This window comes from Humulus lupulus, chromosome 9 (genome assembly GCF_963169125.1).
Source record: "Humulus lupulus chromosome 9, drHumLupu1.1, whole genome shotgun sequence".
NCBI classification, from domain to species: Eukaryota; Viridiplantae; Streptophyta; class Magnoliopsida; order Rosales; family Cannabaceae; genus Humulus; species Humulus lupulus.
Genome location: NC_084801.1, coordinates 30,987,466 through 31,001,319, shown reverse-complemented (window position 1 = coordinate 31,001,319; position 13,854 = coordinate 30,987,466). Strand labels below are relative to the sequence as shown.

Sequence of the window (13,854 nt, the reverse complement as noted above, 5' to 3'; positions counted from 1 at the left end):
TGATCGCCATGGACAGTGCAGATTCCCGTTGAAGTAGGGAATTTCATTGCGAGGTGGCAAATGGACGTGACGTCCTCGAAGGCTATGAGCGTAGGTTGGCCCAAAATGGCATTGTAGGCAGTGGAGCAGTCAATGACAATGAACTCGAGGAGTTTGGAGACTGTCCGAGACCCTTCACCTAGGGTGATCACTAACTTGATCATCCCAATCGTTGCTGATCCTTCTCCCAAAAAACCATACAACATCATGGAGGTTGCCTTCAGCTCGGCGACAGTCAAACCCATCTTCTCTAAGGTGGATCGGAATAGGAGGTTCACCGAACTCCCATTGTCTATCAGTACCCTCCTCACCCTCCGGTTGGCGAGCTGGACTGCTACGACCAGAGGATCATTGTGAGGGAACTGGACATGGCCCGCATCTTCCTCCGTAAAAATGATTGGTTGCCTTTCCAATCGTTGTTGCTTTGACTGACGCTGTTCCGGAACGAACTCCACTCTGTTATGAGCCTTTAGTTCATTCACGTATCTCTTCTGGGCGCCTCTGCTCGTGCCGGCCATGTGCGGACCTCCAGAGATGATGGATATCTCCCCCCCTACAACAGGGGGAGGGATATCCTGGTCTAACCGAGACCCGGGCTGACTGGCCGGGACATCCGGAGTAGGTCGGTTTGCTGGAACCCTGTTCCGTGCGTATTGAGCCAAGGGGCCGGCTAGGATGAGAGTCTCGATCTCGTCTTTTAGGTGTCTGCAATCTTCGGTATTGTGGCCGACGTTGTTATGAAAACGACAAAACTTAGAAGTGTCTCTCTTCCCCTTGTGGTGCTTTAATGGCTCCGGCCTCTTCCAAGGGACTCGAGTAGAGTTGGCTAGGAAGATATTCTCCCTAGACTGGGTTAGCTTGGTATAATTCGCGAAGACGGGCTTAAACTTGTCTATGGATTTGTTTTTCTTTTGGCCGTGCAGACTGTTTTTGCCATTTCCCTTTCTTTTGCCTCCACCGGGCTGGTTGTTCTGTGTGGCGTTTTGGGTCGCTGCCACGACCTCTGTCCCCACTCCAGCGGGCTGCTCGGGGACCTGGCTGGTTCCCGCAGCTAAAGCTTTGGCTTCTTCCAAGTTGATCCATTCTTGGGCTCTGTTAAGGAATTCGTTAACCGAGCCGACTCCCTTCCTTTGTATATCCTTCCAGAGGTCTCCTCCCACGAGGATTCCAGTTCTCATGGCCATGAGCTTGGAGCTATCATCCACGTCTCTGGCCTGAGCAGCAACGTTCGCGAATCTGCTTAGGTAGGCCTTCAGAGTCTCACCTGGCTGCTGCCTCACGTTAGCCAGGGAGTCAGCCTGAACACGGGCGGCCTGAGAGGCTCAGAATGCCCTTTTGAAGTCAGCTGAGAAGGTCTTCCAGGAACTAATTGATTGTCTTTTACTTTGCTTGAACCACTGCCTGGCAGGCCCAGTCAGTGTGGAAGGGAAGATTAAACATCTCAGCTCGGGGCCAATGTTGTGGGCCATCATCAGGGTGTTGAACATCCCTAGATGGACCGATGGGTCTCCGTTCCCATTGAACTTTGACAAGTGGGGCATATGAAAACCAGATGGGTACGCCGTTAATGCTATACTGGGGGCGAAGAGTTCCATCTCGTCCCCTGAATCATATTTGTCTTTTTCTTTTTCTGATAGGAGCTTCCTCATCAGCTCCTCCATCTGAGTCAAGCGCTCGAGGGTTTGGTCCTGATGTCCTTGGTCATTCCGGGGCTGTTCAACAGCTCCGGACCCATTGTACATATTTGGTGGGTTATTGCCCCTCCTATCTTGAGATAGGTTATTTGGGACATTCCCTTCGTTACGTACTTCAGACAGAGCCCCCCTTGAGCGAGCATGGTCATCCCCTCCTGCTTGTTCCCCTCTATGAGAGTTGAGGCGATCTCGCAGGTCGCCTCCCTAGGTGGTTTGATGACTTTGCACCGAACTCAGACGCTGGCGCAGGTCTCCCCCAGAGAGATCACTCCGGCGACTGCCGGTCCAATGGCTCCTGCTAGATAGGCTTGTAGTCCGCCTATGGTGCTGAGGATCTGGGCTTTCCCTCGGCGCCCTGCTACGCCGGGAAGGTCCTGCCGATGACGGATTTCTCCTACTACTCCCATAGGCTGGGATGTCTCAGACGGGCCGAGGAGGAGACGGATATCTTATTGGAGAAGGAGGATGCCTGACTGGAGAGGCTATCCTAGTTCCGTCAGGACAGATCAAGTTTGGTGGGGGCCTTTCGGCCCTGCCAACCTGCTGGTCCCGCGCCTGGCGATCTGGACGAGGCGCAGGATGGTTGTTGGGAACGAGCTGATGTCGTGAGCCCGCTCCGGATCTCCTTCGAGAATTTCCTCGAGCTCCTCTGGGCGTCCTCGAGGATGGTTGGGAGCTAGGAGTCGACGTCCTGACCGAACGACTGTATTGCTGTTGTTTGGCTCTAGGAATTCCTCCGAAGTCTGCCTCTCGATGGTGTGATGAAGGGGTGGAGTTGGTCGCTAGAAGTCTGTCCGAATGGCTATGCCTGGACCGATTACCCCGGCGAGACTTAGGAGCCTCACCTTGCCTCTCTCCAACGTTAGCGTCGGTTGTGAGAGGGGGTAGTCGGGCCAGCATATCCTTAATCTGCTGACTAGCTGTTGCTAACTGACTCCTCAGCTGAGCGTTCTCCATCTCCACCGCAGTATAGTAACAGGGGTTCGGATTAGGCGGTCGAGGCGTCAAACTACCAGTATCATCTTGGCTCGCCGGCTGATTTCCTGGCCGCTGCTGGACTTCAGGAACTTGTTCACCAGGGATGGCAGTATGATGAGCCTCCTGCCCATCATTTTGTTCTGTCTCGTTACTGTGCCTGGATCGAGTTGTCACCATAGTCGGATGTTTACGACAGCACTGAATCGGACTTGCTCTCAATGAAAGCACCAAACTGTTGACGCGGTTCTTCGCCAATATGTAATTAAGAAATGAAGAGAAAGGGATTAGTGCTAAATGTGAACCGAAATAGATAAAAAATCATAGAAAAGGAAAGAGGTGACACAAGACACGTTTTTGAGTGGTACAAAGGTTAAAATCCTTCTACTCCACTAGTCAGTATTAGTGCTCTATACTGGATATTTGATTACAGGGCCTTTTTTACAATAGAGAATCCAACCCTTATTAAGTCCCAAGGTCTCCATATTTATAGGAGAAGGCACCTGGGAGTTGGTAAGAAGGTCATCCCGTGACCCTCCTATCTATCACATCAACTCTGTGACATTCATGATTAATTCCTAAACCTGACACATTAGTATGGTCAAATCGATAGGTAAGGAGATAATGGGCCGCACGGCCCAACTCAGTCGTGGGTGTCTGAATACGCACGTTCCTGCTGTGTGTCCAAGAAGTCAGGGGCATATCAGACACGTGATGTCTGATATATGCACGTTTACCTTGCGTGTGTTGACTTTACAAAGGGTCATAGCCTTCATACCCAGTTCGTACCGCGAGCTGGATACTTAACTCGACCATAGGCCTTCAGAATCCGGGGTCAAATCTTGTGCAATCTTGGTGAACCCTTGAGTTTCCTCAAGCTAAGTAGATACGACCTAATGACAGAAGCTCCGGTCGGCGGGACATCCACGAGATAACAATGATTAGGCCGCAGCACGGCTCTCTAATCAACCCGTGGGAAAAATAGGGCGTACAATTCTGTTCACTAGTCTTTGGTACGTTGCTCTAGCATTTTTATGCCCGAAAGGCATGACATTGTAATAGTACAGCCATTTATTGGTTACAAAGCTCGTATGCTCTTGGTCTGGTGCGTGCATGGCGATCTGGTTCTATCCAGAATAAGCATCCATGAATGACATAAGACCGTGTCCAGCTGTGGCATCTACGACCTGATCGATCCAAGGCAAGGGAAAACAATCCTCGGGGCGTGCCTTGTTGAGGTCAGAGTAGTCGATGCAGGTTCGCCATGTCCTGTTGGGTCTTGAAACCAATACTGGGTTGGCAATCCAATCAGGATAGAAGGCATCCCGCATGAACCGATTTTCCTTTAACCTGTCGACCTCTTCCTTTATGGCTTTCTTTCTGTCATCATCTAGGAGTCTTTAATTTTTCTGCTTTGAGGGGAATCTCTTGTCAATATTTAGTGCATGGCTTATCACATTTGGACTTATCCCTACCATGTCCGAATGTGACCATGCGAAAACATCCTGGTTCTTCCTTAAGAAGCAAATTAATTGCTACTTCGAATTTTCAAAAAGGTTTTTCCCCACCTTTACTGTCTTTGGGGGATCGACTTCTTTGAGCTTGATCTCTTCGAGCTCTTCTAGTGGCTCGAGGTCAGCCCTTTCCTCTATCTTGGATTGATCTCTTCATCTATTTCGAAGACTGTCCCCTCCTTACTCTGAACTATGACAAGCGCCTGTGCACTTGTTTGTTTCTTTCCTCTATTGGAAATGTTGTAGCATTACCTTCCTACCAGCTGGTCCCCTTTCAAAGTTCTGATGCCACCAGAAGTCGGGAACTTGATGGCCAAATGCTTAACAGACAAAATTGCCCCCAACCCTACTAGGGCGGGTCTCCCGAGCAGTACGTTGTAGGCAGATGGAAGATCCACTACGATGAACTCCATCATCTTGGTCATAGAGATTGGATAATCTCCCAAGGTCACAGGGAGTTCAATAAATCCCATCCAGGCAATCCATTCTCCTGAAAACCTGTACAATATTGGTGCACAGGCTTTTAGGTTGTGAAGCGCAAGTCCCATCTTTTATAAAGTGGTTTTATAGAGGATATTCACCGAGCTCCCGTTATCAATCAGAACTCAGTGCACCCTCTTGTTCGCGAGCTGAAGGGTGATGACCAAAGGGTCATTATGGGGAAACTGGACATGAGATGCGTCCTCTTCCGTGAAAGTTATGGGTTGAGTTTCAACCCTTTGTTGTTTCGGGGCTCTAGGTTCGGGTTCGTAGGGAGAACTGTCACCAGTTTTTAGCTCATTCACATATCTTTTATGGGCATATTTTCTCGATCCTGCAATATGGGTCCCCCTGAGATGGTTATGACATCTTCTCCATCAATCGAAGGGGGTCGTTCATCTTCCCGAGCTCGGGAGTTACTGTTCTGGGCAGGTGGTGCAATTGTGGCCCTCTGGCTAGTGGAAGCCTGATTGGGGTTTTGGTTTCTTACATATTGCCTAAAATATCCCCTCGAGATCAATCCTTCGATCTCATCTTTTAATTGTCGACACTCATCTGTTGTATGTCAGATATCTCTGTGGAATCTACAGTATTTGCTAGAATATCTTTTCGCCTTTTGGTTCCTCATGGGATCAGGTTGTCTGAAAGGGACCTGGCTTTCATTAGCCAGGTAGATTTTCTTCCGAGACTCATTGAGCTCGGTATACACTTTGTATACGGAGAAGTATCTTTCCCCTTTTTTCTTCTTTCCCCCATCCGCCTCGGGGTTACTCCCTTCATTTTTCTTTCTATTAGAAGGGTTGTCCTCGAGGGGTTTTGAAGTTGTGGGGTCCGCTGAGGTCGAGGCAGATTTTACGTTTGTTGTTGTAGTTATGGGCTGAGAGGTCATATTCAATGTTGACCTCGCCTCCTCTATGTTAAGGCTGACGAACCCTGCGGTCTCGAGGAGCCTCTTCATTTCCATGTCTACGTCTAGCCCGCCTATCCCGATCTTGGTGGGCAGGTCGTTGAACCTTCTGGATTGGCGAGGGATGCCTTATCGGCGATGGTGGGTGCCTTATTGGAGAAGGTGGCTGCCTCCCATTGTGGGGCCTAGATGGTCCCGAATTCGCCCGATCAGGCTTCGGGACGTTCTGTGTGGCACCAGGATTTGGGGTCCGAGTAACTTAGGGGGCTCAGTTATTCTCCATTCTCGTTTGTGCCCCTGCAGTCGGGTTGGCAGCACCCTCAGCCTGATTATTCCTCTGGGGTCTTGGTGGAGCAGGATGGGTCGTCGGTGGTGGAACTTGTTTTGCCCTCCTAGTGGCCGTATTCTTACGAGGGCACCCCTAAACTTGAATGTCTAGAGGATTTGGGGCCTGAGTTTCTCGGGGAGGCGGCTGTGCTTCAACAGCTAGTCTTGCTAGCTCTTCATTGCAATTTGTAGCTTCTGCCAACTGTTTGCACAGTTGGCGATTCTCAAGTTCGACAATTGGAACATATCTCTCGGGATTATAGTACATAACCTCGTCGGCCCTGGGAACGGGCGGTCCCCGGGAGTTAGACGAGTCACTCCTCTCGTCGGGATCGGGATCCGCCATAGGTTGCTTCCCAGGTCGTCGGGGGTATTCGTCTTCATCAAGAATTTCCTCCTCAGGTATATTGGGATCGTTCGCGACCATTGCTAATCCAAGAGTCTTCCTGACTAAACAGACTCACGCAATGTTTAAAGGCTCTCAATGAAAGCACCAAACTATTGACGCCATTTTTCGTCAACTTAAAAAGAACAGCAATTAAACAAGAAATATATCGGAGGAAATGAAATAAAAAGATGAAAACAAGATCTTTTTACGTGGCTCAACAGTTAAAATCTGCCTAGTCCACGAGTCTGTGATATTTTCACTTGGGAGTCTTTTGGAAACTTTCAAAGAATAGTTGTCCAGAGTTTTTTCTCCTGAAATGAGTGTTTCATTCCATTTCAAATGGAGCTTCCCTCTCTATTTATAGAGGAGGTTTTAGAATCCATTCCCACATATTCCGGGAAGATATTCTATAAATTAATATAATGCCAATCAATGCATTATTTGCTACGTGTATGATAATATCCCATAGAATGTGGGATCAGATAACTAATTACATCATATCCCTTAAACATAGGGATTTTACAACAATAAATACATTCACACGTAACCGACTAGCTTAGATACTAGTTGTCTATCTTGCTTCGCCTATGCTCCCAACAAGTAACCATTGACGAAGTCATAACATTCGAGCTTACACTTCTCAATCTCGAACCATCTTGTCCGAGGACAAGATGCATCAGCTTATACAAGTGTTGAACCCTTGCTATTGCGAGTTGCGAGCCTGTCTCATAAGCTCGGAGCATCTTCGAGGCTACACTTTGCTCGAGTTCATGAGGTCGTCATCTACAACAAAACTATCTGACTGGTGGATCAAATAGTGACTGTGCTTATTTCGAGCTTACACCTAACAAGCCTAGATTTCGGGATCATAATTCCTCATGCTCGAAATATAGGTGTAACAATACGAATATGCAAAACCCTATTTCTAGATCAATTATAGAGTTTTGAGAGAGCTCCAATAGTATCTTACCCATCAAAATTAGACTTTTAAAACAAAAGTTATGATCAAAATACAATAGTGGGTGCTTATGTTACGATAATTCAGAAACTAAGGTTTATCTCTAAATATAATTTATCCATATTTTTTTAGATATTCACTTAATTAATAAAAATATTATCATTTACATAACATCCAAAGTCTAAAATTATTGTTTATGCTAAAATACCATAATACGAATCTATTCGTAAAACTGTCACATTTCCAGTCTAAATTGATAATTAATTTTATCATGAATTTTTAGCATGTATAATACAGCATATATATAAATATATTTAATATTAAGACAATTATCATTATGTGATGAATATTTTTTCAAGAAAGGATCAAGACTTCTTATAACTTATTACAATGTGGAATTTATTCCTATTTGTAATTAGTTTAAAAGTTAGGAGTAAAAAAAATTATGACTATATACCAGTTATTCGAAGATAGAATAACACCTTAAGAAAGTTTTATTGTAATAAAAAGAAGTAAGGTTTTTGTTTTCTTTTCATTTATATTTGTGAATTTTATTTTTTAGTGTTAAAAATAGTTATTGAAAGAGTTGAGGTCATGTGAAGAAGAAAGACCATAAAATACTACCTTATCCAAAGCATTAGAGTATTCAATTTAATATGACACTTAAAAGTCAAAATATGCATTTAAAACAAACATTCAACCTTTTAGAAGCGTGTCCGAGTAGCTATGCCAATATAATATTATTCATCACAAAACTAGCTGGTTTCAGGTTTGTACATTTTCCTTCTTCCTGTTAAAATATATTTTATAGAAAGAAAAAAAAAAGGTAACTATCATATGCTGATCACGCTGTTTGATTAAATAGGCTAATTTATTTTTTCTTTGTTTGACTTATGCGTTGTCTATAATATTTTCATAAGAATATGCACATAACATTGTAGATAATATTGATATATTAATAGTCATATTGTCGATGTTTAGATTACGCTGGTGGCATTTCTTTTTCTTTTTTTCTTTAAAAAAAAAATAACAGTCATTAGTATAAAATGTGTCAACTAAATTCATTAATTATTAGGAGAAATGGATACTTACATTAAACTGCTGAATTATTGAACGCCGTCTCAACTAAAGTATTGTCAGAAGTACATGTTCTAGGATGTCCTAAACGTATTATCATGGGAATTGTTATGATTAGGAGAAAGGCATGACATCAAAAATTACTTTAAATTTTTTTAGATGTATATAAACGTTAAATTTAATTTATACTTTTCAAGATCATCCTTTAATTAGTCCGTAATGTATGACATCAGCATATTTAAAAAAAATCAAACCAAAATATATTTCTCATATAAATTCGATGTTTAAAATCTAAAATATTTATAATTTATACCTATAATAGTACTTCTTATATTAAAAAAAATTGTATGTATATATATTTAAAAATTATATTTTAGGTATTAATATTTGCTAATCACTTAATAGTTAGAATAAATTTTTTTGAAATACTCAAATTTATATTAATATGTCACTCAAATTTATTTTATAAAATCACTCAAATATTTTTTTATTTTGAAAATATTATTAGTAATCACATCTAATTTTTTGTAAATATATATTTCAAAATTATTTAACAAAATATCAAATTTAAATCTTTTTGGCTAGGGTTGTGCAATAATTATCTATCCTAATTTTTTTGTGGCAGTTATCTATCCTAATTACTTATATCTATATATTTAATTGAAAATTTAAATTTAACTCATACAAATTAAAAAACTACTAAAAATTAGGATTATGTAATAAATATTTGTAATAATGATAGTTTATAATATTTAAATTTATATTAATGTAATTATTTAATATCTACTCTACCATATTTTTAATTGATTTCAAATGTATATTTGTATGATTCCATTAATAAAACTAAATATTAACATATATATTATAATAATTTATGTATGAAGTCAATCATATATATATATATATAATGGGATACTTTTAAGATCAATTGTCATATTATGATTGTTAATTAATATTTCTAAAAATAAATTTTAACTTTTTCAAATTTTTGGAAGCTTACCTAATGACATAAAAGAAATCTTGTTTAATATTCATTCTCCATTCTTTCTTCATACATGATTCATTCATTTTATCCATTCGATAAAAAAAAAATTGGAATTAATACATACTTAATGTGACCATTATCTTTATAATTAGTGTTTATTGCCTAATTAATCTAAAAAATTTGAAATTATTGATTTTATTTATTTTCATCGTTATTGTAATCAATTCTCATCAAAAGCTTGTTTAGTGATTTGTGATAACCATCTATAGGTAATTACGTCCATTGAGAAATATTCCATATATTCTTCTTGTATAATATATACATAATAATTTTCAAAATCAAAGAATTATGTACGCATCTAAATATAAAAGGGAAATCTACAAAAATGCACTAAAAGTTAAAAAAAATATGAAAAATACGGTGGATTATAAAAATACGGAATTTTTGGATAAAACACGGAGTGGCAAAAGCGTAAATACAGAGTGACTTTTAAATCGTAAATAAAAGTGATAAAATACAATTTTTTGTGATCAACGTTTACAAACTTGTAAATATCAGTTACAAAATTGTAAATATCTGTTACATGTTTGTAAATACTATTTACAAAAATCAATTTTAGAATTGTAGTTTTTTGTACATAAAACTTACGAACAAATTCGTATCTAATTTTTTATTTTTGTAACAATAGTTTACAAAATTAGATTCATAACTAGGAAAAATATTTTTGTAACTAACATTTACAAAAATAATTTATAGTTAAGAAATTGTAACCAAAATTTACTTTAAAATATTATATTTTTTCATATGTTACAATATTGTACCAAAAAATTACAGGAACCATCAAATTTATATTATACAACTTAAAAATATAAATTTAAAATATTCATTATTTATAAAACACTTTATTATATATATATTTATATAAAAATGCAGTTAGTGAATTACAATAATTTTGTAAACAAGTTTTATATTTTTGTAACAACAGTTTGCAAAACTAATTTCACAATCAAGAAGTTTATTTTTGTAACTAACATTTACATAAATATTTATAAATTTATTTAACATGATTGTTACAAAAATTTACAAAACTAATTTTTTAACTTTAAAATATATTTTTGCAACAAAGCTTAAATTTTGACTAGATTAAGATTTTAGTTTAACATTGAGTGTTCAGATTTGACTAGCTATAATTTTCAAAATAATAAAATATTTTTTATCACTATCTTTCCTACTACCATTAATATATGTTACAAAAATTTATGAATATATATATAATAAAATTGAAAGATCATTTATATCAATTTAAATAAAAATAGCATAAACAAATTAATTATAAAAAGTAATATTAATGGAGAGCAAAAAAAAAAAAGTGAAAACCTCATATTTAATTATTATTATTAGCATAAAAAAATATGGAGATGAACTAAAATTACTAACGAAAAAAAGACAAAAGAAAAAAAAAAACAGAAGTGTACATAATAGAAAAAGAAAAGTGAGATATTATCATATATATATATATATATGCATAAATAAATATATATATATATTTATTTATTTTGCACTTGATAAGTGGCCTGTATTATATAAATATATATAGACATCTATTTAGATATAAATAATTTAAGGATTGGTTAAATAAATTTTGAGGGGAAGAGAAGTGTTGTACGGGAATTAAGAACAAATTTTAAGGTAAATGTGTAATTATTTCAGTTTACTGTAAAAAACGATATTTTTTTAACATTAGCGTAAATATTGTAATTTTTCCAATATAAAAACTAATGAAAGGTAATAAAATCTGAATTTCTTTATTTCAAATCTTGTAATGTTATCTTCATCCAATATATATATATATATATATAAATTAATTATCTTATTTGAAAACTTCAAGTTTACTGTAAAATTAAAAATTGAAAATCAATGAGGTGACTTCATATATGGAAAGTCGATGGTTCCTTCCTCCTAATAAAATGATAAATTAATTTTGTGTACTTTTCCCATAAATAAAAGTGTATATATTGTGCAAGTCTCAGCTTATGGTAATGCAAAACTTAGGGCCAAAGAAAAATGAAGCACTCAGTATTCTCTTATTGGTTTCTTTGCAAAATAGTCAATATTTCTCTTCTCTCATTCTCAATCCGATCTACTCGAGCTGATCCTCACGCTGATTTCCTTCAATGCTTCTCCCAATATATCTCAAACAGTACAACCATTGCCAAACTCATCTACACTCCAAATGATCCGTTGTATATCTCCATCCTAAACTCGACTATACAAAACAACAGATTTTCTTCTCCTTCAACCCCTAAACCACTGATTATCATTACACCATTAAATTCCTTCCATGTACAAGCCTCCATTCTATGCTCCAGGAAATATGGCTTGCAAATTCGAACCCGAAGCGGCGGCCATGACTTTGAGGGTGTCTCCTATGTGTCTGAAGTCCCATTTGTCATAGTAGACATGAGAAACCTACGTTCCATCACCATTGACGTAGATAACAAAACTGCATGGGTTGATGTTGGAGCTACCCTTGGAGAACTGTATTATAGGATTGCTGAGAAAAATGAGAATCTCAGTTTTCCTGCTGGCTATTGCCATACCGTTGGCGTAGGTGGGCACTTCAGTGGAGGAGGCTATGGAGCATTGATGCGAAAATATGGGCTCGCAGCTGATAATGTCATTGATGCTCACTTAGTCAATGTTGATGGAGAAGTTCTTGACCGACAATCCATGGGGGAAGATCTGTTTTGGGCCATACGTGGTGGTGGAGGAGCAAGCTTTGGAATCATTCTTGCTTGGAAAATTAGATTGGTTCCTGTCCCATCAAAGGTTACTATAGTCTCCATTAATAAGAACTTGGAGATAAATGAAACCGTGAAGCTTTACAACAAGTGGCAAAATATTGCTCACAAGTTTGACAAAGATTTATTAATCTTTGTAAGGTTCACAACTATGAATTCTACTGATGGACAAGGGAAGAACAAGACGGCAATACTAACTTCATTCTACTCTATTTTCTTTGGTGGAATGGATGGTTTACTTGCTTTGATGGAAAAGAGCTTTCCTGAGTTGGATGTGAAAAGAAAAGATTGTTTCGAAGCAAGCTGGATCGAAATGATCTTTTACTTCAACGGATTCTCAAGTGGGGATAAATTGGAAGTCTTGCTTGGTAGAACAAATGAAGAAAAGGGTTTTTTCAAGGCAAAACTAGACTACGTTAGGAAGCCGATACCAGAAACAGTAATAGTCAAACTTTTGGAGAAGTTATATAATGAAGATGTAGGATTGGGATTGATTCAAATGTACCCGTATGGTGGTAAAATGGACGAGATTCCTGAATCTGCAATTCCATTCCCTCACCGAGTTGGATTCATTTACAAAATTTTGTACTTGTCTCAATGGGAGAAAGAAGAAGAAGGTGAAAGACATCTGAACTGGGTTCGGAGTGTTTACAATTACATGACTCCCTTTGTGTCTAAAAGTCCAAGAGCTTCATATCTCAATTATAGGGACTTTGATTTGGGAACAAATAACAAAAATGGTCCTACTAGTTATGGACAAGCAAGCATTTGGGAAAAAAGTATTTCGATAAAAACTTTAAGAGGTTAGTTCATGTGAAAACGAAGGTTGATCCCACTAATTTCTTCAGGAACGAACAAAGCATCCCACCTCTTTCAGTGCGAGGTCTCTAAATAAATATATTATTATTATTATTACTAGTAGTAATTATGTTATAGTCTATATTTATATATATATATATATGAACGACGTATTTTACTATTTATAAGATAAATATATGTGGTTGTTTCTTCATATATGTAATATAAAATAAATTCCCTTTCTTTTTGATAATGTAAAATATATAAATTTAGTAACTCTTACATGCTTCTACAAACTGTTCCATTCTTTTATCTTTATTTTATTTGGATTGTTGCTATTTGGCACCTTAAGGTGTCAAACACCACATAGTATCTATAAATTGTTGTATTTTTGCATAAATACATAGACTTGCTCATATAGTATCATGATTAGGCCCATCCAATTATAACATGTCTGTTTCCACTATATGTGGTATTTTTGCAATTGGGCTTAGATGCATATAGTGGCCCATATGTTTGCTAGATATAAGGATTTTTCCAAATAAAATATTCATAAATTGATAGATTTTATTTGGGCCCATTATAAAATGTAAAGTTTAAATTCTCTTCTTGTGAGTGATTCCACTTATGAGGCTCATTTGTTTTGCATGACTATAGTGGGCCTAATCAATTAATAACAATTAATAAAACGAAGGTTTAAATTCCTGTCTTTTGGACCTTGTATGGAAGTATGGTGGCCTTAGTAGTAGGGACGACATACTGGACAAAGCCCTCCTCCATGCAAGCCCAATTGTTAAGGTACATTTGCCTTAGTTGGACATAATTGTATAGGTTCATTATAATAGTTAAACCTGAACATTGATTAGCAGCAAATTAATTCAAATTTAATTGAATTTGTTTCAATGTGACAC

At 38.1% G+C, this 13,854-nt stretch overlaps 1 pseudogene; it reads left to right on the top strand.

Moving 5' to 3' along the window:
- The first annotated feature begins 11,408 nt into the window (after positions 1-11,408).
- Positions 11,409-13,239, top strand: LOC133801557 (cannabidiolic acid synthase-like 1; annotated as a pseudogene).
- Positions 13,240-13,854: the final 615 nt, after the last annotated feature.